At 36.4% G+C, this 26,820-nt stretch overlaps 1 long non-coding RNA gene across 1 annotated transcript in view; it reads right to left on the minus strand.

Annotated features, from left to right (window-relative positions):
- The window catches only part of LOC116632222, an 85,596-nt gene extending 62,497 nt beyond the window's left edge, over positions 1–23,099 (minus strand). Inside the window, exons 1-2 of the long non-coding RNA XR_004299368.1 lie at positions 23,026–23,099; positions 22,753–22,866 (exon numbers count right to left, since the gene is read on the minus strand). This is a non-coding gene — a long non-coding RNA (uncharacterized LOC116632222). The remainder of the gene's footprint in view (positions 1–22,752; positions 22,867–23,025) is intronic.
- Between the last annotated feature and the right edge of the window lie 3,721 nt (positions 23,100–26,820).

The following is a 26,820-nucleotide window of genomic DNA, read 5'->3' on the forward strand; positions in this document are numbered from 1 at the left end:
ATTTTTTTTTTTTTTTTACCGTTGCCTTAAAAGGTAGCCAATACATTATCTCAAAAATTTAGTAATATTCAAGCAGGACTCAAATGACAAAACTTTTCCAGGATGCATTTTGGCTTCAACTAAACACAACCCTGAGTGCTGAGTGCTCTGAACACAACCCTGTTTGTAGTAGCCAGTCTCCAAGCTGGTCCCTGGTGACACTGCCTCTTGGTATTCATGCTCTGATAGTCTTCCTTCCACATTGTATCAGGATTGGTCTGTATGACCAACAAAATACAGTGGACATAATGATGTGTGACTTTCAAAACTAAGCCACTCACTCTGGGAGAATCTGGCTACCATGTGATGAGGATACTTGAACAGCCCTATGGAGAGACCTATGTAGTGATAATTGCCAACTGTCATGGGAATGGCCATTTCAGGAGCAGTTCCTTTAGCACTAGTCAAGCCTTCAGATGACTACAGTTCTAGCTGATTTCTTGATTGCAATTTCATGAGACACCCTGAGTCAGAGCCCCCCCAGCTAATCTGCTCCCAAATTCCTGACTCACAGAAACTGTGAGATAATACATGTTTGTTGTTTTAACCAACTAACTGTTGTAGTAATCTATTACGCATCAGTATATAACCAGCACAGGTTTCTATTATATGGACAGGAATAACAAAACATAGTAGATAATTGCCTCTGTTGTGATCTACATTGGTATACACCATAGTCACTTGAGGGAAGAAAAAAAAAGCAAGATTTACGTTTCAATTTAAAAAATTAAATAAATAAAATCACTTTAAGATATATATAGATATATAGACACATTAAGATTTTTGTTACACCTTCCAAACATTTTTAATTTTTTTACTTTGTTTTATCAAGGACTGGTAGTGAAAGTAGAACAAAACTATCAAGGCAAGGTCACTTCAACTAAAGAGTAAGGGAAAGTATCTACATGAACTTGATGCTTGAACCAGTATGACTGAAAAATCAAATAATTTACCAAGTGGGTAGGAGAAGTTATTTTGTAAATCCAGCTCAGTGCTATGCCAGACTCTGAAAATACATGGAACTGAATTTTCCTCTGTCCAAGGTAGATTTTTTTTTTCTTTTTCCTTTCCTTTCCTTCCCTTCCTTTTCCTTCCCTTCCCTTCCCTTTTCTTTTTCCTTTCTTTTGTTTTTGTTTTCTTTTTGGTCATGCTCTGGGAAAAGAAGCCTATAATTGTAATTAGGTCTGAAGAAAGTTCATTTAACCTCTGATAATTTTTTGATCATTCATATAAAAACATTGCCAAGCAAGTAATTAACAACTAAGCAAAAATATAGCAAATGAGCTATAACAACATGATAAATAAGTTTTCAATGTATTATAGGGATGGCATATATTATCATGGCACACTCATTTTGGCTTTATTTTTGCCAAGTATTTTATAATTATTTTTACCTCCTAACCATCAAAGTAATATGGTATAATAAGTTAATACTCTAACTCAAAATTATTAAATGAGGAAACTCGGACAGGCTAGACTAAGTGCACAAGAGGTTTTTGTAAGCATTAGAAATAAGCTCAGGTAATATCATCTAGACCTTGGACACTTGCATTTAGTGTAGCAAATCCCAGAAGTGGGGTGGAGGATGAAGGGGAGAATAATTGGCAAAGAGTACTACTTAAAAATAACCTCCTTCCTCTTACCCTCATCCCCAGGCATCTGGGATTCTTAAGCTCTTTCCTTCCTGCTCTAAATCTTTCATGGGATAGCAATTAGTATTGCTTATTGTCTATCCATATGGCCTACCTCTAAGCTGTTCACAATCCCATCCTACCAATGATTAACCAAAGAAGGCTGACCAAACATGGGCCTCTAGGCTACTGTCCAACAGGCAGGTGCATTGCCTTCTATCTAGAAAATCTTATACATGTGAGAAAAGCAGTTCATCCAGTTATACCTCTAACATTTGAAGGATCAGGGCAAGAATACAAATGAAGGCCCATACTTAAAAGTTATAAATCAGGCTAACAAAATTGTTAGCTACAATATGTCTTCTCTTCCTATCTTGACAACTTCATAACAACAAAATTTTTTAAATATGTGCAAAGCTATGGGTTTTATACCACTAAAAGTCAGCAAAATAACAAAGACTACTGAACTCAATTATTACTGCACCTGTCTGAGTAATATTTGGATGAGCAATCAAGACGTCCATAATTCATAAAATAATATATATTTATTCTATGAAATATATATTTTTTTGCCTTTGGTTCACCAAGATTACTAATGATCTTGTTAAATCAAGATTTTCACATAATTTGAGTTCTACGGACAGGAAATACCAAACTGGACAACCTTCCTTGGGTCAAATTTATTACATAGTTTTTATTAATTCCATTTGGAAAAACTTAGCTCTGCTGAGATAGTTACAAATGGAATTGTCAATAACATTTTTAAAACAATACTCAGTTCAGAAGTGAATATTTATTTCACATATGCTCAAACATTATAGTGAATTTGCACTTGATATATTGTTATTGCAAGTATTTGAATTTCACCATACAGGTTGCTATCACATCATGATTTTTCAGGATCTCTTAAAACAATATCTAGATTCATACAGTTTTTCCTAATTCTTCTGCTTTTACATTAATTTTAATTCTGGAATATTAAAAAAATCAAAAGCAGCAGCATGTTGCTCAATTTGTTCAAATTGTTTTTTGGCCTCTAAGAGCCAAAAAATAGCCTTTATAGAAATTAGTTCGGGAATTTTTTGTGTATGTGAATCTTCTCCTTTGTAGTTATTTGACCATTTTTATTTCTTCATTTTAATTTTATTTTTTTCCAAATTGTCACTTTTGTTGCATATTGCACTTGCAGTTTCTATTTATTAAAAACTACTTTCTTTAAATTTTAAGTGTTTTTTTAAACTTTTTAAAAGTAGCCAAACTTAGATCTGCTTTTTTCTAAGCTTTTGCTAATATTAATAGCTAGTAAACATTGCTAATCCACATGTATTACAGTCAAATTCGATGTTTATCTCAAGATGTTCCACCTTTGGACAGATCCTGAAAATACTCTATCCAATTTAAGCTGTTCCAAAATATGTCAACAACATCAGCAACACTGAGGCAATCTCTCTCAGGAATAAGTTCAAACTATGTACCATAAATTGCATAAAGAATTGTTCTGAATTTTTCACCAAAATCACCTTTGTTGTTATCAACCACGTTAGCACCACTATCACAGTTTTGCCCTCAACAACCTTTTATTTTTTTAATGTAATGTTTTTATTAGTCTCTGATAAGATTCCTTTTTTTGGGGGGGGGGGTAGAGCTGACACACAATGTTACATTAGTTTCAGGTGTGCAACATAGCAATTCAGCTTCTCTATTCATTATGCTATGCTCCCCACAAGTGTAGCTACCATCTGTCACCATACAACACTATTACAGTATCATTGACTGAATTCCCTATGCTGTGCCCTTTATTCCCATAATTTATTCATCCCATAAATGGAAGCCTGTATCTCCCACTCCTCTTCATCCATTTTGCTCATTCCCCGACCGCTCTCCCCTCAGTTTGTTCTCTTTATTTACAGGTCTGTTTCTGCTTTTTTTTTTTTTAATTCATTTGTTTTCTAATACACCATACCAGAGAGTCATCATTTGTTTCATTATTTTTTATCCATCTTAAATTTTTGGTCATTCTTTCTTCAAATTTCAAGATCATTTCTACCAATCCTAGATATCTGCCATTAAGTTCTATAAATATTGTGCTGTTATGCCATGAAAGGTATCATTAAGCTTAGATGAATATTGAATATACAACATTATTCTGTAAAGAACATTATGCCCATGTACTAGCTTGACATATATTTTTATTTCTGGAATATTATTGGTTGTTTGCTGTTATTTGGCACTTTTTTTTTCAGTTCTAGTAATTACATCTGAGCCTGTGTGCAAATGACATTTCATGGCATTTTAATTGAAAATTTAAGTGTTTCTTATCACAAATACATTCACTGGCTGAAGCCAATCGTGAAGATTGGTTGTGAAACATATTAACAAATGACAACAAAGTAGTTTCTAAGTAGAGAATATAAAAGCCAGTTTCTACAATCTCCTATTTGAAAGAATTTTGGAATAAAATTAAATATTAAAAATTCTGCCATGTTCATGCAATGGAAAATTCTAATCATTAATTTGAACCTGAATGTGTTTTACTAGGAATATTGTCAGAAGGACATGGCATTGCCATTTTTTTTTAAGGTTTTATTTATTTATTTAATTGACAGAGAGAGAGAGAGACCGCTAGAGAGGGAACACAAGCAGGGCAAGTGGGCGAGGGAGAAGCAGGCTTCCTGCCAAGCAGGGGCCCGATGCGGGGCTCAATCCACAGACCCTGGAACCATGACCTGAGCCAAAGGCAGTCGCTTAACCAACTGAGCCACCCAGGCACCCCTGGCATTGCCATTTCTAAGATCATCATCCAGTCAGACGCTCTGGAGTAGTCTTCCTCTATTTGCTAATATCAAGACCATCCATTTCTCCATCTTCCAATTGGCAGGCCAGAATTGCTTTCGTTTTTTCTGGATTATGAAACTGATATAAAATTGATCCTCTTTTTCATTCTCATTGTTTTAATTAATAATTAAATCTTCATTTAATAAAGAATGTAAAGTTGAGAGAGGTTTTTATCTGACCCATTTAAGTTGTGGATTAATGAGAATAATGTTCTTCTTAATTTGCATTGTTTTGATCAGTGGTTACATTTCCATTAAAAAAGAATTTGTAATCTCTTGTTTGCAAACTCTTTTAGGGCCGTGCTCAGTAGAAGTCTGCTCACTTTCATTATTCCCATATTTTTATTTTTAACTTAAGTAGACCTTCACTCTGAAAATTCTGTATTTCTTTTTCCTTTATAGCTTTTTTTCTTTTCTAATCTGTACTTTTGAATTCCCCATTTCTATCAAAATTCTTTATTTTTTCACTGGCCCTCATTCTCAAGGATCTAAAAGATTAAAAAGTAAAATGTAGTTGTATAAAGGGTATAAAAATTTAAATATATTTTAATCAGAAATGTAAATTTAAAATGCAGAAAAATGAAAACTCTTCATGTGTTAATAGCTCTTTCTCTTCTAAAATATACAAAATTATTAAAATTAAAAGATAAAATATAAACTAGAATGAATATCAAATTATAAAGCAAAACTAAATGCTGAATTTTCATTTTAATTTTTGGAAAATTTAAATACTCTCATTAAGCATTTAATAAAACTACTTGCATTTCTAGCATTCAATGTCCATCTAGTTGCTAATGTTTAAGAGTTGGTTATCACACTTTAAGCATATTACATCTAGACATAGATGCACACAAATATAAGAGAGTAATATGAATATTGTTTAATATTGCAAAATACTCTTCGGCCATCATTTACAATAATTGCAAATACTGAGGATATCTGGAGTAAGTCCAGAACCATAAATTGCTTTATATGGAGGGAAACAAGAAAAGGGATGCTCAGCACTAGTGGAAAATAAAACTTCATTATGCAGATACCTAATGTATTCATGCTGTGAGAAGGATGTGACAAGTTAATTAGTTTGTCTTTTCTCTTATTTAAGTGTTTCTGCCATTCAAATCCTCCCTGAACTCTGAAGCATTCTCCTTTTCTCATGTTGGAGGTAGCATAACCCACAATATGTCACAGCATTCAGATGTAATTGTTTTTTATTTCTAGGAGGTAGTTAAAAGATGTGGGAAAGCATTTTGCTGTAGCCTGATGGGTGTTAGTCCACAAACATGAATGTTTAGTGAAAGAGCCTATGGTTTTTAAATAATTTATTGTTTATATGTTGTATATATTCAGACTTGAGAGCCCTCTGAAGCACAGAGCCAGAGCCTCTTTTTCTGAGATCTAAGTATGGTATGAGCTCATCATTCCATATTTCCTCTATTCCTTTCTTAGTCCACTGCCTCAGTGTACATCAAAACCCCCTGGCCCCCCCATAGCCCAGTTTAAGACCCTGATTAATTTATTCTTTCAGCCACTCTGAATTTATTTAGAATTTGAACAGAAAAAGTTCAGACTTTCACATGTTGTAAAGCATTATTTGTGAGGAAAACAGAAGTCCCTGTAGTAAGGATGAGCAGTCAAACTTTTATACATGCTTCTCCCTCTGCCTGAAACACTGTGCTCTCCTCTCTTCAGCTATTTAACTCTTATTTAGATCTCTGCTCAGTTGTAACTTCCATAGAAAAGCCTTCCTTGGCAGCCACAATTAGTTCACATTTCCTTTGTATATGTTCCCCTAGCGTCTTGGTCTATTTAACAGAATTTATTTCTGCAATTTGACTAGTGTTTGTCTCCCTCCATAGAGAGGAACTAACATGAGGACTGTGTCTGAGTGTGTCCTGATTCACTATTATATCCCCAGAGCTTAGGCTATGTTTTGCACAAAGAAGACACTCAAGATTTAATTAATTGGGAGCCAGTCAGCTGTATCTTACACTCTGTTTTCTTCCTTGCTTTTAGGCCTTCATCAAAGCATGTGACTAAAGAAAATCTATTTGCCTTTTAGATCTCAGCTTAATAGTGTCTTGTTAGGAAAGCTTTCTCAGACGTCCCTGACAAATTCAAGTCCCCTTCTTTTTATGTTTGAAAAAATTGAAAACTTCATTTGGCCTCCTAATGTGATTTCAAATCATGTGTTTACACCTGAGCACCCATGCTCCATGAATTCTCCCCAAAGTTGTGGAAAACAGTATATTGAAAAGACTGTCTTCATGGAGGGCATGTGCATTACAGCAATCTCAGAAATATTTCCACTGGCTTAGCAAAATCTAAGTGCGGCCACAGAGCATGGTCCATTTTGGCAATATGTGTATTTTCTCAAAATCAATTCTTTGAACACTGACATGGGAATGGGAAGTACATTTTCTAATATGATCACACTATTTTGAAGTAGTTCAGGATTTATCCTTAGCATTCAGATTTACCTGGACACTAAGCAGCTGGGGAAACACAAACAAATATTTCCGGGAAGTTTCTTGACTCCTTTTTGTAAGTTTTAACTCCATTACCATGAAATCATTTGTTCATTATAGAATGACTTTCATCCTGGTTCTGCTGAGAACTTGAAAAACTAGAAGAACCAACAAATGACGATAAAGTGTCTCTATACATTTTCCCATTACTCTCAATATCTGGTGGACACGGACCAAACTTTAATTTCGCTTCCTGCCTGTTGAGCTTTCTCATACACATTTGCAGGATATCTGGTCTCTGCCTCTTTGCACAATTTTCCTTGTATTTTAAAAGAAAAGACAGCAAAATTGGACTATAATAGACATTGACATCACAACCCACAAAATAACTGTTGTTAAGTTGAATCAGCAGTGAAAGTTTTTCAGCAGATAATTTTTTTTCTCTCATTTGAGTCTTCATCTATTTTAAGAAATGGCATACTTAATCGGAAGTGGCGAGTCAAGTTGGAGACAGTCAAGCAGGGCACCTCATTCTCATGAGTTACTGAGGGCCCATGTGGCCTGGGGGTACTGGCTGGCTCTGTCTCAAACAACTGAACTTTATACCTAAATGTCCCATGAGCAGAGAAGGATTTTATTAAACTCAGTTGGGGGAAATGTGAAAAAGCATCAGACTAATTCCACTCAAACTCAAATGATCAAACACTAGTTCTTTGGCTGAATCCACCAGAGAAGCTTTACTAAGTGAGACTCAGAAGCAGAAAAAATAATTTTTAATGTGTTAAGAAATTAGCAAAAATATGACCTGGAATATGACATTTAACCATGCCAAAAGGCCCAGCCTCTATTTGGAATCAATGAGAAAATCCTGGCAAAAAAAGTGTACCATCAAGTTCTGAGAAAGTGAGCACTGGACACCCTGACTCTGTGGACTTAGAAACAGATGGGGAAAATATACATTTTTTTTCTACTCGTATGAAAACAATGTTAAAATTGCTTTGAGGTCTTTACTTCACACAAAATAGCATTAATCTGTTTTAATCAAGGTAATATGTTATAAGTAGAGAGCCTAATTCATCTGTTTTTATCAGATAATAAAATGGAAGTGAGGTCCTAATAAATGTCTATTATCTTGCTTCTAGCTGTAAAAGACATACCTCAGGAGTTTTATCTGCTGTAAAACAGCAGATGTTTCTGCTGAGATTCTGTGTAAATTCTCTTTGGAGCAGACAAAGCACTTTTCTTTGTGGTTGACAGGAGCCAAACAAGGAGTCCTACTGAAGTTTTGTCCAATCCCTACGGATTCTAAACAGCACTGCCACCCTGCTTCCTCTCAGCCTCAACTGGGAAGTGAAACATTATTACAATTTTTCAATTATTTTCCAGTGCAGACATGTTTTAACTTTTTGCCTTTACAAAGCATCATGTAAGTAAGCTTTTCTTTCTTCCCCCCACTCCCACCTTTGGATTGTTTGTTTTTCGGTTATTTTTTAACCATAGGTAAATTTTAAAAATGACTGAACTTGCTAAGTGCTGCTCCTGACACAATATGAGTAAATCAGAATCTTTTCCCTCACAATAATAAAATAAACTTGGATGATGTTCTAGAGGTAGAGACTGCTAAAAAGTCACTTGGGGCAAATACCGTGTAATATTTCTGCACTATTTTCAGTTTGTATCAATTTGAGGGATTATGGTTTTAGTAAGTGCTTTGCCTGCACTGGATGATAATAACTCTGTGGCTTTTGTTAGCTATTTCATTTCTTGGCTGAAATTAATCTGAAATAAAGGAAAGTCTGTGTTTATTTTGTAACTATTTCATTAGTAGGTTATAAGTTACATTTTCTCACTGGTGAGATGTAATTTCTACAGGATTTTATTAGCTATCCATGTTTCCAAAGGTAAAGTTGGAATCAAAATTTCATCCCCTTATCATATTGTGTAAGTCTTTTTATTTCTACCCTTCATTATTTAACTGGCCTGTTATACAAAACAGGACTATTTAAGAATGTCTCATAACATTGCTATGTCCTAAAATTTTCCATGACCCATATTTTGGATTATACCTTCAAGACTTTTAAATAGTGAATAATTTTATGCGTATCCAGGATCCAATCTTTCCATTACTATTCCTGTTCTCTGTGTCCCAGTTCACAGGTTTTTTAGCATAAAGCAGCCATAAGAAGAAAACGTATTTCAGAGGTTCTGAAAGCAAGAGAGATTTGGAAACCTCGAATCCCTCACTAGTCTTGAGCCTAGCTGCTCATCTAACAGTATTAATTTATTATCGAATATTACAATTTTGTGCCAAGATAGAAGAGAGGCCCAAACAGCTTCCATAAGTGGCATTTCAAAGTAAAATCTTATTTAGACTCTCATCAGCAAAGTGAAACCAAGACTATCATTTTCACCAGGATATGATGCCCTTCACCCTAACCCCACAAGAGTTATTTGTCAAAAGCCATCCTATAATCACCTACATCTTGACCTCTTACACCCAGGTTTCCCAGAAATGATGAAACCATCATTTCCTAGCTTATCTAGAGTAAAGCAACCCTTCTGCTCCACTATCATGACTGCACAATCACTGGGGAAGTGGTGTGGGCGATGTCTTGAGGGAAGAAGGGGAAAGAGGTGACACCTGTTCTACCTCCTTTTCCCAGCCACCCTTGAGCGAGGTTGGGCTATGTCTGAAAATTTTCCAGAGACTTCCTTCCACCAGCATGGTTGCCACATAGAGACTGAAGGATGATTAGTGTGTGTGTCAACTTGGCTATGCTATAGTACCCAGTTATTTAATCAAACACTGATCTAGGTGTTGCTGTGAAAGTATTTTTGTAAATGTGCTTAATATCTACAATCAGTTGACTTTAAGTAAAGGAGATTACCCTCAATAAAGGTGAATGGGCCTCATCAATCAACTGAAGGATTTAAGAGCAGAAACAGGTTTCCTGGAGAGGAAGGAATTTCAGCTCCTATCTGAGTGTCCAGCCTGCAGATCTGCCTGCCCCACAGATTTCACACTTGTCAGTCCCCACAATCTCATAAGCCAATGCCTGAAAACAAATTTAGTTAGTTAGTTACTTAGTTAGTTACTTAGTTAGTTATTATACGTATTGGTTCTGTTTCTCTGCAGAGCCTAATTCCATTCCTGCTCCTTTCTAATGAAATTATATATAATGAATTAAGAGGAGGAGTTATGAATAGATACACCTGTTCATGTTGGAGAAGTAGAGTTCTAAGAACTACCCTTAAACTTGGGAGGATTCCTGGAGAAAACCAGAACATAGCTATCTCCCATGTTTGGCCATGTATACATGGGGACCACTGCATTAGACGCCTTTTCTATACCTTTTTTTTGCCTCATTTTAAATATGTAATTGTATTTGTACTTCAGGCAAGGTCTCACAATTCTACCTCAATGTTTTCACAAATATATATTTATGATATAAGATTTTTTGTTCTATGAATCCATAATCTTTGACAATATGACATACATCTTGGCACTTAGGCATTTCGTTTCAACAGTTTAGGTTTGGACGTATTGATATAATTATACTTAGTTAGACCACTCAAGGTAATTGAAAATCAGTAATCCTTTTAAGATGAAGAAAACGTTTCCTAGAAAATTTTGCACAAACTTTAAAAACTTTTGAATTGTGAAAAATGGAAAATGTTGACCAACAAGGACCTTGTAAACAATACTAGCTTGAAACAACTGAACAAGAGGGTTTTTTAGGCACAAAGCTGGTTTCTTGTGGCATGCTTTTAGAATCCTAAATACTGAGAGGCATCTATAATTTTTTAAATTATTCTTTTGTGTAGAAAAAGTTCCATCATGTCAACTAATTTTTCATCATAGAGTGTTTAGAAATTTCAGAAAGCATGCAGTTATACTGATCAAGCTCTCTCCATTCATTCTATGAGAATAAAGTTAATAATGATTCTTAGTTGAACAGTCTCACTTCCCTGCTCTGTAGTAGATTACACACTTTCTAGATTTGCATTAGTTTATATTTTTAAAAAAAACAGGAAAAATACTAGATTATAACAAAATAGGCAATAAAATTCTAATTCAATTAAAATCTATATCACAAATTTTTAAATATAAACTTCTGACTAAGCTTAGTATTATCTATGGTAATTGAATTAAATCTCTCTCTCTTTTTTTTAAGATTTTATTTATTTATTTATTTGACAGAGAGAGAGAGAGAGAGCACACCCACAGCAGAGGGAGAGGGAGAAGCCGAGTCCCCGCTGAGCAGGGAACCCAATACGGGACTCGATCCCAGGACCCTGGGATCATGACCTAAGTGGAAGGCAGACACTTAACCAACTGAGCCACCCAGGCGCCCTAAATATCTCTCTTTTGAAAACACAATTTGAAACAAATGTAGTAATGGTACTGGACTAGAGGACTGATATTTACAACCATTTTCACTTCAGAGATGTGTTATAAATCTGCTGCTTATTTTTATTAACATTCATTCTGCTATGTTCTCAGAACCCTAGTAAAAAAGAGGACATACCTAATTTCCAAGCAGGTACTAGCTTATAACTGAATCCAAAAAATAACATTATTTCTGATATGGGAAACAATATATCATAGTGGTTAAGTCAACCAGATCTGGTTATAAATCCTACCTCCACAACTTTCCAGCTGTGTGACTGCCAAATTAACCATTCTAGGCTTCAGTTTTTCCATTTATAAAACAGGGGTAGTAAGCTTACTCACTAAGTCATTGGTAATGACAAAGTTTTATACATATATATTTTTAAATAACTGTACACACACACACAGGCACTTAGCATGACATTTGACAAGTAGCACATGCTCTATAAATGGTACATAATATCCTATTTTAGAAATTGCCTTTACTCAAAATCATTAAAATTCTATTCTTAAAAAATATATCTTCTTGTTCAATATATTTAAAAATAACTAGCATTTAAAATGTCTTTTTACATTAATGCTCACTGTGAAACATAAAACACAAAAGTTTATTGTGTAGTTTTTTAGTGATAAGCAACGGAAATGGACTAAAGGAGAAAATGAATTTCTAGGTATGAGATAGCCCCAGAAGCCTTGAAAAAGATCAGGAGTCAGGCAGTTCTGGGGGTTTAAATAGCAGAAGCTAATGACTTCTCCCCTCCTTCAGGATTTTGCTGCTACAATGATTCCATTCCAATTGTTTCAGTCATTTTGTCACTCAAGATTCAAATTCCAAGAGATAACATCTAATTGGTCTAGATCTGTTGAGAAAAAGTAGATCTCCAGCTACAGTCTCAGCTGTGCTTTGCCTGCCAAAGCAAAGTCCAAAGGCTGTTACAGAGGAAGGAGAAACCAATGGGAATGAGGAAACAGATACCCTATATGTACAGAGGTATTGTCTTTTATTGTTCTTCAGAAATCATATGCCCTGATAACTCACCATAATCACATATATTGGATAAATTACAATGGTCAGGAACTATGTTATTTCTTTAATGCCCCAAATACACACACACACACACACACACACACACACACACACTAACAATAATAATAGAGAACTTAGGATTGTGAGTAACCATGCAATACTCCCAAATAAGCTGACATCACCTGGAAGTGGTAATGACAAATTTCCATTTCCACTTGGATACATTAGGAGTGCATTGGGAAAATCTGCTCTCCTTCCTTACCCCCTTTTTCTACCTTTACTGGTCTTTGCCACTTCGGTTTCTGAGAGTGGCAGGAATGGTAGCAGTATCTTCCAGTACCAAGATAGTCACAAGATGGGGTTTCGAGGTAAGGAATAATGAGTGAGAGGCACCCTGAACCTCCACAGGCACCCAAGTTTATCTGTTGACACTGGAAGTATACTAGTGATGCTAATCTACTTTATACTTCTGATGGATGGTAAAAGTGATGGAATACAAATGCTATCCAATTTAGACTCTGCTTAACTTCTCAATTACAGTGAGGTAGAAACTTTTCCAGCAGCAACAGATGATTAGATGGAATTCTTTCTTCTTTGAAAAAACACCAGTAGGCTACTACAAGTAATTATAGCAATGTATACTTACCAAATGGTGATTTACTTCAGGCTAATTTCTTTTAACTTATGTATAATTCTTAAAAAACTGGTTAACATCTTCCCAAAATTTGCAGCAGAATGAAAGCAGTATATTAGGTCAATGAGATTATTATTTTTTTAAAGATTTTATTTATTCATTTGAGACAGAGAGATACAGAGAGAGAGAGAGCATGAGCAGGGGAGAGGCAGAGGGAGAGGGAGAAGCAGACTCCCCGCTGAGCCGGTAGCCTGATATGGGGCTCCATCCCAGGACCTGGAGATCATGACCTGAGCTGAAGATAGATGCTTAACCATCTGAGCCACCCAGGCGCCCCTCAATGAGATTTTTTTAAAAAAAATAATTGTCAAAGGTACACTGAGAACAGCAAAGAAGTGACAAAGAACAAAAACTGCTATAAAAATACACTGAAAATCAGAGCAGATGCCCTGCACACTTCAAAGTGTCCTCCTGAACCATATTACATTACAGTATAATAACTGACATTTATAATAATGACCCTAAGTCCTTAAGAATTCTATTTAAGGTAAAAAGGATGTGATACATTTTAGAAAGATGTGCAAGAAAAAAAAATTCTTTGAAAAAGGTTGGATATAAAGGGGGTAAACTTGGGGAATTTTTAAAATATTTTTAAAGATTTTATTTATTTATTTGACAGAGAGAGAGACAGTGAGAGAGGGAACAAAAGCAGGGGAAGTGGGAGAGGGAGAAACAGGCTTCCCGCCAAACAGGGAGCCCGATGCAGGGCTCAATCCCAGGACCCTGGGATCATGACCCGAGCTGAAAGCAGATGTTTAATGACTGAGCCACCCAGGTGCCCCTAAAATATATATTTTTAGAAAATAAAAAATATATATATAATATTTAGCCCCCAAGATTCTGGATAATGATGGTAACAATAGCAGCCAACACTAATTGAGGATGTATCATGTGCCAGACATTGTACTAAGTGCTTTAGCTGGATAATCTCATTTAGTCCTCACACCAGCCCAAGGTAGTTACTATTAATATCCCTATTTTACACATAAGAAAACTAACAGAGTTATGTACTTATTCAAGGCCACTTTGTTAGTAAGGGTAGGTGAGATTATAATAATACAATCCCAAAATCTCAGTGGTTTAAGGCAACAGCTTTGTTTTTCATTCATGCTCCCTGTCTATTGTGGCTTGGTTAGGACTCTGCTTTTGTTAGAACGATGGAGCATCTGTTGTCTGATATGAAGCTGGTTGCCATGCAGGGGGAAGATAAAGATGGTGATTTATGCCCTGACTTCTTCCTAGAGGTCATGTGGCCATGACCTATTTCAAGGAGAAGTACAAACCTACCATGTGCTAAAAGGAGGAAACCAAAATATTAGTGAACAGCCCTAATGACTGTTAGGCAGAATCACGTAACTAGAAAGTAGAGGAGGAGAGTTCAAACTCAGGCATCCTAAAAACAATGAGTTTAGAGACTAGAGTGGTCTCTAAGTTATGTGTACCTACCAAGGAGAGTGATTAGGGGGAGATATCCTTTAGAGAGTTTTTTCTCTCCTTGCAAAAGTGTTCTTTAACAGATCTTGCTTAAATGTTGTCATGTTGGGGAAATCATAGTTTCAAGGCAAACTTGCCCTTTGTTCAAGTCATGGGATTAACAAATATGTTTAATACCAATGGAGGTGGGTGCCTGGGTGACTCAGTCAATTAAGCATCCGTCTTCAGCTCAGGTCATGATCCCAGGGTCCTGGGATCAAGTCCTACATTGGGCTCCCTGCTCATGGCGGAGTCTGTTCCTCCCTCTCCCTCTGCCCCTCCCCCGGCTTGTGCTCTCTCTCATTCACTCTCACTCTCAAATAATAAAATTAAAAAAAAAAAAAACCAATGGGAGCAACGTAGAATAGTCATTTTTATTTACTTTCCAGGGGTCAAATGACCCTTTTGCATTGTCCAGGGATAACACAAATAGAACTCCTTTAAGACCAGAATTGTATGTTCAACAGTAATAACCACTATCTCTGGCACATATCTATGCTTACTTAATCTAAGCAAGCTCGTTATCAACTAATTTATACCTGGAAGTAAACAAATGAAGGCTGATTCCTACTTTGTTCTTTTGATAGTTTGCATTGGACTTTACTGGTTTATATCTCAAAATAGTATTTCTGCACATTTTCCTTGGTAGCCTGAATTGGGAAATGTTGAATGTTCTCAACTTTATACTTTACAGATTTGCAAAAGTGTGTTGGATGTTTACATATTTTCTGCATGACTTCAATGTAGGGAATTATTCCTGATAAAATTCTTGCAGAAGAGAAGAAGGAAGAAGAAATAACAAGGGGATTATTTTCACCAGACAAAGTAAGCAACACAACGCAGTACCAGCAGCTAAATCACCTGGAGTAAATTTAAATAACTATCTTAGCTTTTATATTGGCCTTAGGATTTTTCAAAATAAGATGCATGTGGTTTTACTTTCCATATAAAATAAACGTATCCTATATAAACCTTAATATAAATTTTTGTAACCTTAGGAAAGTGAGACACATTCCACATTTTGTGGCTTAGCTCACATAGTCTATGACCCATCTAAATAAAATTTCTCAATCTCTAACCAGAGTCAAAAAATTTAAGTTCTAGTCTTAATCCTGATTGTGACTGAAGTAAAGGCTTAAAGGGGGCCTACTATTTTTACATCTTGTTTTCTTAGTCTTTACAATGGCAATAGGCATACACTGGTGGCCCAAATCAAAGACTTATGATATTAAAAGATTTATGATACTAATACCAAATATTATATAACCACTAATTGTTACTGTTTTAAATATGAGTCACATATTTAAGAACTATGAAAGAAATGTTATCATAGTACATAAAAGTTAAGCTGGAATTTACTACAACTGAAAATGGGCCTGCTAAGTTATAAGAAAGTCTGAGGAGAACCTCTTATTCTCTGAGCAAGGGATGTATCATGTACTTTGAGCCTAACTGACATGAGATGAGAAAATGTTAAAGAGAAATCTTACTTAAGAAACAAAATACAGGATGCCTGGGTGCTCAGTCGATTAAGTGTCTGTCTTTGGGTCAGGTCATGATCTGGGAGTCCCAGGAATGAGTCCCACATCAGGCTCCCTGCTCACTGGGGAGTCTGCTTCTCTCTCTGCCCTTCACCCCAATCTCTCTCATTCCCTCTCGCTCGCTCTCTCTCAAATAAATAAAATCCTTAAAAAAAAGAAACAAAATACAAATATACAGCAACAGTCACTTTACAGGCAATACAATGGCACTAAATTCATATCTTTCAACAGTTACTCTGAATGTAAATGGGCTAAACGCTCCAATCGAAATACACAGGGTATCAGATTGGATAAAAAACCAAGACCCATCCATCCATATGTTGTGTGCAAGAGACTCATTTTAGACCCAAAGACACCTCCAGATTGAAAGTGAGGGGGTGGAAAACCATTTATCATACTAATGGACATTGCTGGAGTGGCAATCCTTATATCAGAAAAATTAGATTTTTAAACCAAAGACTGTAATAAGAGATGAGGAAGGACACTATATCATAATTAAAGGGTCTATCCAACAAGAAGATCTAACAATTATAAATATTTAGGTCCCTAACATGGGAGCAGCCAATTAAATAAGCCAATTAATAACAAAATCAAAGAAACACATCCATAATAATACAATCATAGTAGGGGACTTTAACACCCCCTCACTGCAATGGACAGATCATCTCAGCAAAAGATCAACAAGGAAATAAGGGCTTTGAATGACACACTGGACCAGATGGACTTCACAGATATATTCAGAACATTCCATCCCAAAGCAACAGAATACACATTCTTCTCTAGTGCACCTGAAACATTCTCCAGAATAGATCACATACTGGTTAAAAATCAGGTCTCAACCAGTACCAAAAGATTGGGATCATTCCCTGCATATTTTCGGACCACAATGCTTTGAAACTTAAACTCAATCACAAGAGGAGAGTTGGAAAGAACTCAAATACATGGAGTCTAAAGAGCATCCTACTAAAGAATGGATGGGTCAACCAGGAAATTAAAGAAGAATTTAAAAATTCATGGAAACAAATGCAAATGAAAACACAAATGTTCAAAATCTTTGGGATGCAGCAAAGGCAGTCTTAAGAGGGAAGTACATAGCAATACTAGCCTTTATCAAGAAACAAGAAAGGTCTCAAATACACAACCTAACCTTACAACTAAAGGAGCTGGGTAAAGAACAGCAAATAAAGCCTAAACCCAGCAGGAGAAGAGAAATAATAAAGATTAGATCAGAAATCAATGAAATAGAAACCAAAAGAACAGTAGAACAGATCAACGAAACTAGGAGCTGGTTCTTTGAAAGAATTAATAAGATTGATAAACCCTTGGCCAGACTTATCAAAAGAAAAGAGAAAGGACCCAAATAAATAAAATCATGACTGAAAGAGGACAGTTCACAACCAACACTGAAGAAATATAAACAGTTATAAGAACATATTATGAGCAACTATATGCCAACAAATAAGGCAATCTGGAAGAAATGGATGCATTCCCAGAGATGTATAAACTACCAAAACTGAACCAGGAAGAAATAGAAAACCTGAACAGACCCATAGCCAGCAAGGAAATTGAAGCAGTCATCAAAAATCTACCAACAAACAAGAGCCCAGGGCCCGATGGCTTCCCAGGGGAATTCTACCAAACATTGAAAGAAGAATGAATACCTATTCTTCTGAAGCTGTTTCAAAAATAGAAAGGGAAGGAAAACTTCCAAACTCTTTCTATTAGGTGAGCATTACCTTGATCCCCATACCTGACAAATACCCACCACAAAGGAGAATTACAGACCAATATCCCTGATGAACATGGGTGCAAAAATTCTCACCAAGGTACTAGCCAATAGGATCCAACAGTACATTAAAAGGATTATTCACCACGACCAAGTGGGATTTATTCCTGGGCTGCAAAGGTGGTTCAACATCTGCAAATCAAAAATGTCATACACTACATAAATAAAAGAAAGGACAAGAACCATATGATCCTCTCAATAGATGGAGAAAAAGCATCTGACAAAGTACACCATCCTTTCTTGATTAAAACTCTTCATAGTGTGAATATCATAAAAGCCATCTATGAAAAGCCATATCAATATGAAGAAAGGCCATAATCATAATTCATAAAACAATATCATAAAAGCCATCTATGAAAATCCCACAGCAAATATCATTCTCAGTGGGGAAAAACTGAGAGCTTTTCCCCTAGGGTCAGGAACATGGAAGGGATGTCCATTATTACCACGGCTGTTCAGCATAGTACTAGAAGTTCTAGCTTCAGCAATCAGACAACAAAAAGAAATAAAAGGCATCTGAATTGGCAAAGAAGAAGTCAAATTCTCACTCTGCAGATGACACTACACTCTATGTGGAAAACCCAAAAGACTACACCCCAAAATTGTTAGAACTCATACAGGAATTCAGTAAAGTGGCAGGATATAAAATCAATGCACAGAAATCAGTTGCATTTCTATACACCAACAATGAGACAGAAGAAAGAGAAATTAAGGAGTCGATCCCATTAACAATTGCACCCAAAACCATAAGATACCTAGGAATAAACCTAACCAAAGAGGCAAAGGATCTGTACTCAGAAAACTCTAGAACACTCATGAAGGAAATTGAGGAAGACACAAAGAAATGGGAAAATGTTCCATGCTCATGGATTGGAAGAACAAATATTGTTAAAATGTCTAGGCTACCTAGAGTAATCTGTACATTCAATGCAATCCGTATCAAAATACCATCCACTTTTTTCACAGAGCTGGAACAAATAATCCTAAAATTTGTATGGAACCAGAAAAGACCCCGAATAGCCAAAGGAATATTGAAAAAGAAAACCAAACGGGTGGCATCAAATTCCAGACTTCAAGCTTAATTACAAAGCTGTGATCATCAAGACAGTATGGTACTGGCACAAAAACAGACACACAGATCAATGGAACAGAATAGAGAACCAGAAATGGACCCTGAACTTACGGTCAACTAATCTTTCACAAAGCAAGAAAGAACATGCAATGCAAAAAAGACAGTCTCTTTAACAAATGGTGCTGGGAAAATTGGACAGCCACATGCAGAAGAATGAAACTGGACCATTTCCTTACACCATAAACAAAAATGACTCAAAATGGATGAAAAACCTAAATGTGAGACAGGAATCCATCAAAATCCTAGAGGTTCGACCTCGACTGCAGCACCTTCTTGCTAGACATGTCTCCAAAGCAAGGGAAACAAAGGCAAAAATGACCTACTGGGACTTCATCAAGATAAAAAGCTTTTGCACAGCAAAGGAAACAGTCGACAAAACCTAAAGACAACCGACAGAATGGGAGAAGATATTTGCAAATGTCTTATCAGCTAAAGGGCTAGTATCCAAAATCTATAAAGAATTTCTCAAATTCAACACCCAAAGAACAAATAATCCAATCGAGAAATGGGCAGAAGTCATGAACCGTCCTTTCTTCAAAGAAGACATACATATGGTCAACAGAATCATGAAAAAATGCTCCACATCACTCGGCATCAGGGAAATCAAAATCAAAATCACAATGAGATGCCACCTCACACCAGTCAGAGTGGCTAAAATTAACCATTCAGGATATGACAGATGTTGGTGAGGATGTGGAGAAAGGGGAACTCTCTTACACTGTTGGTGCGAATGCAAGCTGGTGAGCCACTCTGGATAACAGTATGGAGGTTCCTCAAAAAGTTGAAAATAGAGCTACCCTATGACCCAGCAATTGCACTACTGGGAATTTACCCCAAAGATACAAATGTAGTGATCTGAAGGGGCACCTCCACCCCAGAGTTTATAGCAGCAATGTCCACAATAGCTAAACTATGGAAAGAGCCCAGATGTCCATGGACAGATGAATGGATAAAGAAGATGTGGTATATATATATATATATACAAAGGAATACCACTCAGCCATCAAAAAATGAAATATTGCCATTCGCAACAACATGGATGGAACTAAAGGGTATTATGCTACGTGAAATAAGTCAGTCAGAGAAAGACAATTACCATATGATGTCACTGAGAAGTGGAATTTAAGAAACAAGGCAGAGGATCATAGAGGAAGAGAAGAAAAAATGAAATAAGATGAAACCAGAGAGGGAGACAAACCATAAGAGACTCTTAACTCTAGGAAACAAACTAAGGGTTGCTGGAGGGGAGTGGGGTGGAGGGATGGGGTAACTAGGTGATGGACATTGGGGAGGGTATGTGTTGTAATGAGCACTGGTATTATATCAGACTGATGAATCACAGACCTGTACCCTGAAACAAATAAGACATTATATGTTAATTAATTGAATTTAAATTTAAAAAAATAAACAGAATACAAATAGAGAAGGATAAAAGTATCTTTTGGGACCAATCACTTAAGTCTTAGGATCTGCTCTTCAATAACATTTTGACCTTAGATTTAGAGCTTATCTATAGTAAGGAACAAGTTCCTTCTATTCCAACTATACTCATTGGGGAACTGAAAATTTTTTTAATTTTTCTTGTCAATATCTGTCAGAGGTCCAGCCCGAGAAGGACTGCAGCACAGGTTAAACAGCTAAGCCAAATCATCACCCAACACTCTGACAGACTATCACCTCTTTCTTCCACTAGGGTTTTACATACTCATGACAAACCCTAATAATTGGATAAGACAGGGGACAGCAACATTGACTAAAATTCTAAGCTCCTAAAAGCTTGTAAGTTAAGAATTAAAACAGAAAAGTTAAAGAAAAGTTAGGGAAAAAAAAATAACGATGGCCTCCAAATTGAGAGTACAAAAGCAAGAAGGCAAATGCCACGTGCCTGTGTGCAAGTGTGACAGAAATCATTTTGACAATAGAGCTGTGCGTCCTGTGTGCATGATATATAGTACAGGAAAAATAAGATAAGTTAAATCTGGTGTCTGCCTTCAAAATGCTTATCAAGTTGGAGGGTACAAAATATAAAAGCTCATTACTTCATTATACTGAGGCAGTGAATAATTAAGTGTAATGTGTGGTTCCGATGTATATGCAGCACAGAGCTCTGGACTTGGTTTCAAATTTCTAATTTGCTGTATACAAAGAATGAGTATAGCATTCTGGCAAGTGCTTCAGCTTTGGATTTAGACAAACGTATCAGGGTTCAACCAGAGAAAGAGAACTAGTAGGAGATTTTATTTCTCCTGAGTGGTATTGATGGCTGAGTGGTATTCCTTTGTATATTTCTTAAATATTAAGAAATTTATTGTAAAGAATTGGTTTGTGTGATTATGAGGGATAGCTAGGCAAGTCTGAAATCCATAGGACAGACCATCAGGAAGAGCAGGCTGCAACTCTCAGGCAGCTGAAGCTGCAGTCCTCAGGCAGGATTTCTTCTTCAGGGAAGCTTCAGCTCCGCTCTTCGGACCTTTCAAATGACTGAGTTAGGTCCATGTAGATTATCTAGGATAATCTCCCTTACTTAAAGTCATCTGATTAGGGGCTTTAATCACACCTTTAAAATACCTTCACAGCAACACCTAGACTAGTGTTTCACTGGATGTTACAGTGGGAACTGAAGCCTACCCAAGTCGACACATCAAAATTACCCTCATAACAAACCTGGATTAAGTGCCCAACACTGTCACTTCCTAGCTATATGGCCTTAAGAAAGTTTCTAAATTTCTTTAAATCCTATTTTATCATCTGTAAAGCTGTAAGAGCAAATGCTCATAGAATTGTTGTGAAGATTGAATAGGTCCATGTAAAGTGGGCCCAGCAATGGTGCCTGGTATGTAGGAAGTACTCAGTAAATATTACTCATTATCATCATCATCCTTACTATCTGGGTGATACTGAGCAAGTCAACCCCTTTCTCTGAGCTTCAGTTTCCTCATCTGTAATATCAGAATATTAATACCTATAATTTACAGGAGTGATATGAATATTAAATGAATATATATTAGAGGTGATATTTTTAATTGTGCCAAAGGTATGTTATCTGCTTAGCAAATTATAGATACTTACACATATTTTCCAAAACCCATTTTCTAAAAATTCAACCAACAATTATAACCACAGAAGTTTGAAAGTGAGTCAAGTTCATAATGGTTTCTTATATATCTTTTTTTAAAAATATTTTTTATTTATTTGAGAGAGAGCACAAGCAGGGGAGTGGGGGGAGGAGCAGAGGGAGAAGGAGAAGCAGGCTCCCTGCTAAGCAGGACCCTGAGATCATGACCTGAGCCAAAAGCAGATGCTTAACTGACTGAGCCACCCAGGTGTCCCAGTTTCTTATATATCTTAATACATCTTCAGGTTGATAAGTGGAAATTCACCAGATTCCCATAGGTACAGTCAAATGCAGACCCCCCACCCCACCCCCCACACACAATTTATAGATTATTTTTTATGAAAGCTATCAAAACAGGGCATGTCAGGAAAAATATTTTAGGATATTATACTAATATTAGTTTAATTATACCTATATTTTAAAAGTAATTTTAGAGAAGTTATGGTTTAGTGGTCTTAGCCTGGAGTAAGTCTACTTAAGTTAGAATCCCAACTCCACTGCTTTCTAGCTGAATGAGATGAGGCAAGTCACTCAGCTTCCCTCCACATCAATCTCCTCATCTTTAAGATGAGGGTAGTAACAGTACCTCACAGGATGTTGTGAGGATTTAAGAAGCTGATACCTATAAAGCGCTGGGAACTTCCTGGTATAGAGGCGTCAGCTCTCTGAAAATATCACTTCATGTCCTCCTGGAATGTCAGTAGGATGGCTTCCTGTGTGAAATATTACACTGGCCCTGCAGATTAAAGGAAAATGCTGTTAGATATTTACAATATCTCTTACCAATTAAAACTCATGTGTTCCCCTATGAAAGACACTTTGGCAGTAGCTATTCCATCTGTATACATCTTCTTTTTCTTGAGAATGTATCCCACAGATATTGGGGATATCTTACATTGCAGCAAAAGGTAGAAAACAAGTGACCATCAATAGGAGACTGTATTCTCTTTTATTATGGTATGAAATACAGCTGTGAAAAGGAATAAAGAAGCTTTCTATATAGTGATACACAAATATATCTAAGATAGCAGATGAAAAAGCAAAGCATAAAACTGTGTAAAATGGTGGAAATGGGAGCCAAGATTATATATTCTTGTCTGTTTGCATTTACATAAGAAACTCTAGAAGGATACAAAAGAAACCAATCAAGTAGGTAACTTTTTTTTTAATTAAATATTTAATTTATTTATCTGTCAGAGTGAAAGAGAGAGAGCACAAGCTGGGGGAGAGGGGGTGAGAGGGAGAGGGAGAAGCAGGCTCCCCAGTGAGCAGGGATCCTGACATGGGGCTCCATCCCAGCAACCCCAGAATCATAACCTGAGCTGAAGGCAGATGTTTAACCAACTAAGCCATCCAGGCATCCCTCAAGTGGGTACTTTGTGGTGGTAGGACATTGGATAGGAACCAGGTGAACAAGTAACAGGGCATGGAGCAAAACATTTCACTATATGCCTTTTTATATTTTTATTTTTGAACCATGTGAATGTGTTTCCTATTTAAAAATACATTTTGATAAAAGTCAATTGTACCTATTGTATCACAAAAATGCTGTGTCACAGACAACACCAAGACTTAATAATTATTTATTATTGAAGATCCACAGGTCAGCTGAGACAGCTGATCCAAGCTGGGCTCTATGGACAGCCTCTGCTTCTAATTCAGATCTGTAGTTCTGCTCCCCATGTCTCTCATTCTCCTTGAGCCAGCAGAAACAGAAGCACAAGATGACTAGTGGAAGCATACAAGCCCTCTTAAGTCTTAGGCTGAAAAATGACACAATTGCTGCTCATATGTCATTAGCCAGAGCAAATGAAGAACTGAGGAAGTACCCTATGCCCACAAGGAAGCCAGGGCAGGAGTGCAGATGCAGGGAGGGGTCCATGATTCAATCTATCACACCTGTTAGTAACTACAGACATCCTGAATATTCTAAAACTAGAACTGTGAATCACAGGTCTAAGGAGTAGCAAAAAGCAGGCATAACTTTCCTGAAGCTTGAATACTCTATGAATGTCATATCTTGTCTCGACGATTATGTCATCCCCGTTCATCTGGATCATGAATGGAATCGAATGAAATGAAATGGAAGACAAACTTACGAACTCACAGGACCAGAAGAGACTTTGGACCACACTTTAGCCAACACATTTTACAGATTAAGCAACTGAGGCCTGGATAAATTAAGTACAGTCAAGATACACAAGAAACTGTAAATTAAGTTGAGCAAAAACAAGAAGCACTAAAAAAGAACTATAAGCCCGAACATATATTTATTATTTATTTGGGGGTAAAGAACAATCATAAAAATCTTAAGAGGTACATCAAAGAATTTGTTAAATGCAGAATCTACTAGATTGATTAAAGCTCCTTAGAATCCACATGATGGGCTGAGCCAGGAAATAAAGAGGGAAAACTGCAGTGACATTAACTACAAACAGAACCCACAATCATAAATCAGAACAGATTTCATGCATACAAGGGAATTATGATTTAGAGATAGATATCAAACATACATGAATAATGAAAGTGTATACTACATTTTTATTTTGAAAAATTTTATTAGCTTTTTTAACTTAAAAGATTTCAAGGGTACACAAAAAAATCTCTGTCCTTTACCAGATACCCAATCCACCTGCCCGCCAGAGCAAAATACTGTTAGTAGTTTCTTATGTATTTCTCCACAAATATACTATGTTTATAAAGATAAAAATACACGGCCTTTTCATCTTCAGTATGTATTTCTGAAGACCTGGCATAATTCAGTATCTATTTTCCCAAAGGACTGTTAAAGTATAATGAGTATTATTTTTTTAACCAGTTCAAGTGACAATGGCATTAAAAATGATTTATAATTCCCTAGTCCTACTAGCTTGAAAAATTATACAATTCTTAACTAATTCTTTTTAATTTGGGGAAACTCACAATATTTTATTTATATAGAAATGCAAAGGACATAGAATAGCCAACAGTCTAGAAGAACAAAGTTGGCAGAGTCACACTACCTAATTTTTGAGACTTACAGTATAGCTATAGCCATTAAGACAACAGGGTACACTGTGGCATGGGCATAAGGATAGGTGAATAGGGGGCACCTGGGTGGCTTAGTCGTTAAGTGTCTGCCTTCGGCTCAGGTCATGATCCCAGGGTCCTGGGATCGAGCCCCACATCGGGTTCCCTGCTCAGTCGGTAGCCTGCTTCTCCCTCTCCCACTCCCCCTGCTTGTGTTCCCTCTCTGGCTGTCTCCCTCTGCCAAATAAATAAATAGAATCTTTAAAAAAAAAAAAAAAAAAAAAAAGGATAGGTAAATAGATTAATGGAATAGAACACACATATTTTTGATGGTTTTCTCATACTAATAATGGTGACTGAGCTGACAATTCACTAAAATGACTAAATCTTTTTCGTATTTATCCATGTCAGCCTCACCCTCATTCTGCTCAGCTGATGATCTGGAGCAAATATAGGACTTTATATTTATCACTACTACATTGTATCTTACTAGGTTGCTACTCTTCTTTTTAGCTAAGATCTTTCTGGATTTTCACTCTGTAATATATTCTAATATATTCTCTATTTCTTCATGCTTCTTACTGTCTGTGAATTTGGTAATCATGTTATTTAGCACTCTTTTGGTTATAATTAGTAAAGATTCAATTAAAACTGACTAAGCCAAAGAGGAAAGTATTGGCTTACACGATCAAAAAGTCCAGGGTAGATTCAGATACAACAGAGTCCAGGTAATCAAATGATACCACCTGGGTACTCTTCCTCTCTCAGCATCATTTTCCTCTTTATGGACTTCAGCCTTTGTCCCAATGTTTCAGCAAAAGACTTAAACCTATCTCTCATTGGCTTGAAATGAATCATATGTCCATATCAGAACCAATCAGTGTGGTCAGGAGATGTAGTTCTCTGATTTTCCTCACCTGAATATCACATTCACTCCTGGAGCCATGGATGAAGTAAGCCTCCCTTCAATCCCATGGACTGGGGAGTAAAAATGGGGAAAGGTGATTTCCCAAGGAAAACAAGGCACTATAATCAGGTTGTAGGGGGATGGACACTGTAGAAAGGAAAAATAAGATATTTACATTGCAGTACTCATCTAGATTGCTGACAAAAAAAAAAAATGCTTGACATGGCCAAATGAAAGGATAAATAAAATGCTTACAAACATAAAGATATTGTCTCCAAAAATAATCTATTTTTATATTTGATTTTAAAGTATGATTCCAGGAGAATTAAGGAAGTAGAATTATTATCACCTCCATATGCTCAATACTGGTTAAGTTTTAATTGCCCTCTTCTATTTGTATTGAATCCAAAACCTGGAAAAGGCCTATGTCTTAGACAGCCAGGTTGCTGCTATAACAAAATGCCATAAACTGATCTGTGGCTTAAACAACAGATATTTATTTCTCACAGTTCTGGAAACTGGGAAGCCCAAGATCAAGGTGCTAGCAGAGTTGATTCTTCCTGAGTGCTCTCTTCCTGGCTTGTAGACAGCAGCCTGAGAAGTGTGCCCACAATGGCCTTTCCTTACTGTGTGCTCATGGAGAGAGAGATAGCTCTCATGTCTTTTCCTCTTTTTATAAGGGTATCAATTCCATCATGGGAGTACCACACTTATAACCTCATCTATTCTCCCAAAAGCCCCACCTCCAAATACAATCACATTGGTGGGGGTAGC

This window comes from Phoca vitulina, unplaced genomic scaffold (assembly GCF_004348235.1).
Source record: "Phoca vitulina isolate PV1807 unplaced genomic scaffold, GSC_HSeal_1.0 scaffold6, whole genome shotgun sequence".
Classification (NCBI taxonomy): Eukaryota; Metazoa; Chordata; class Mammalia; order Carnivora; family Phocidae; genus Phoca; species Phoca vitulina.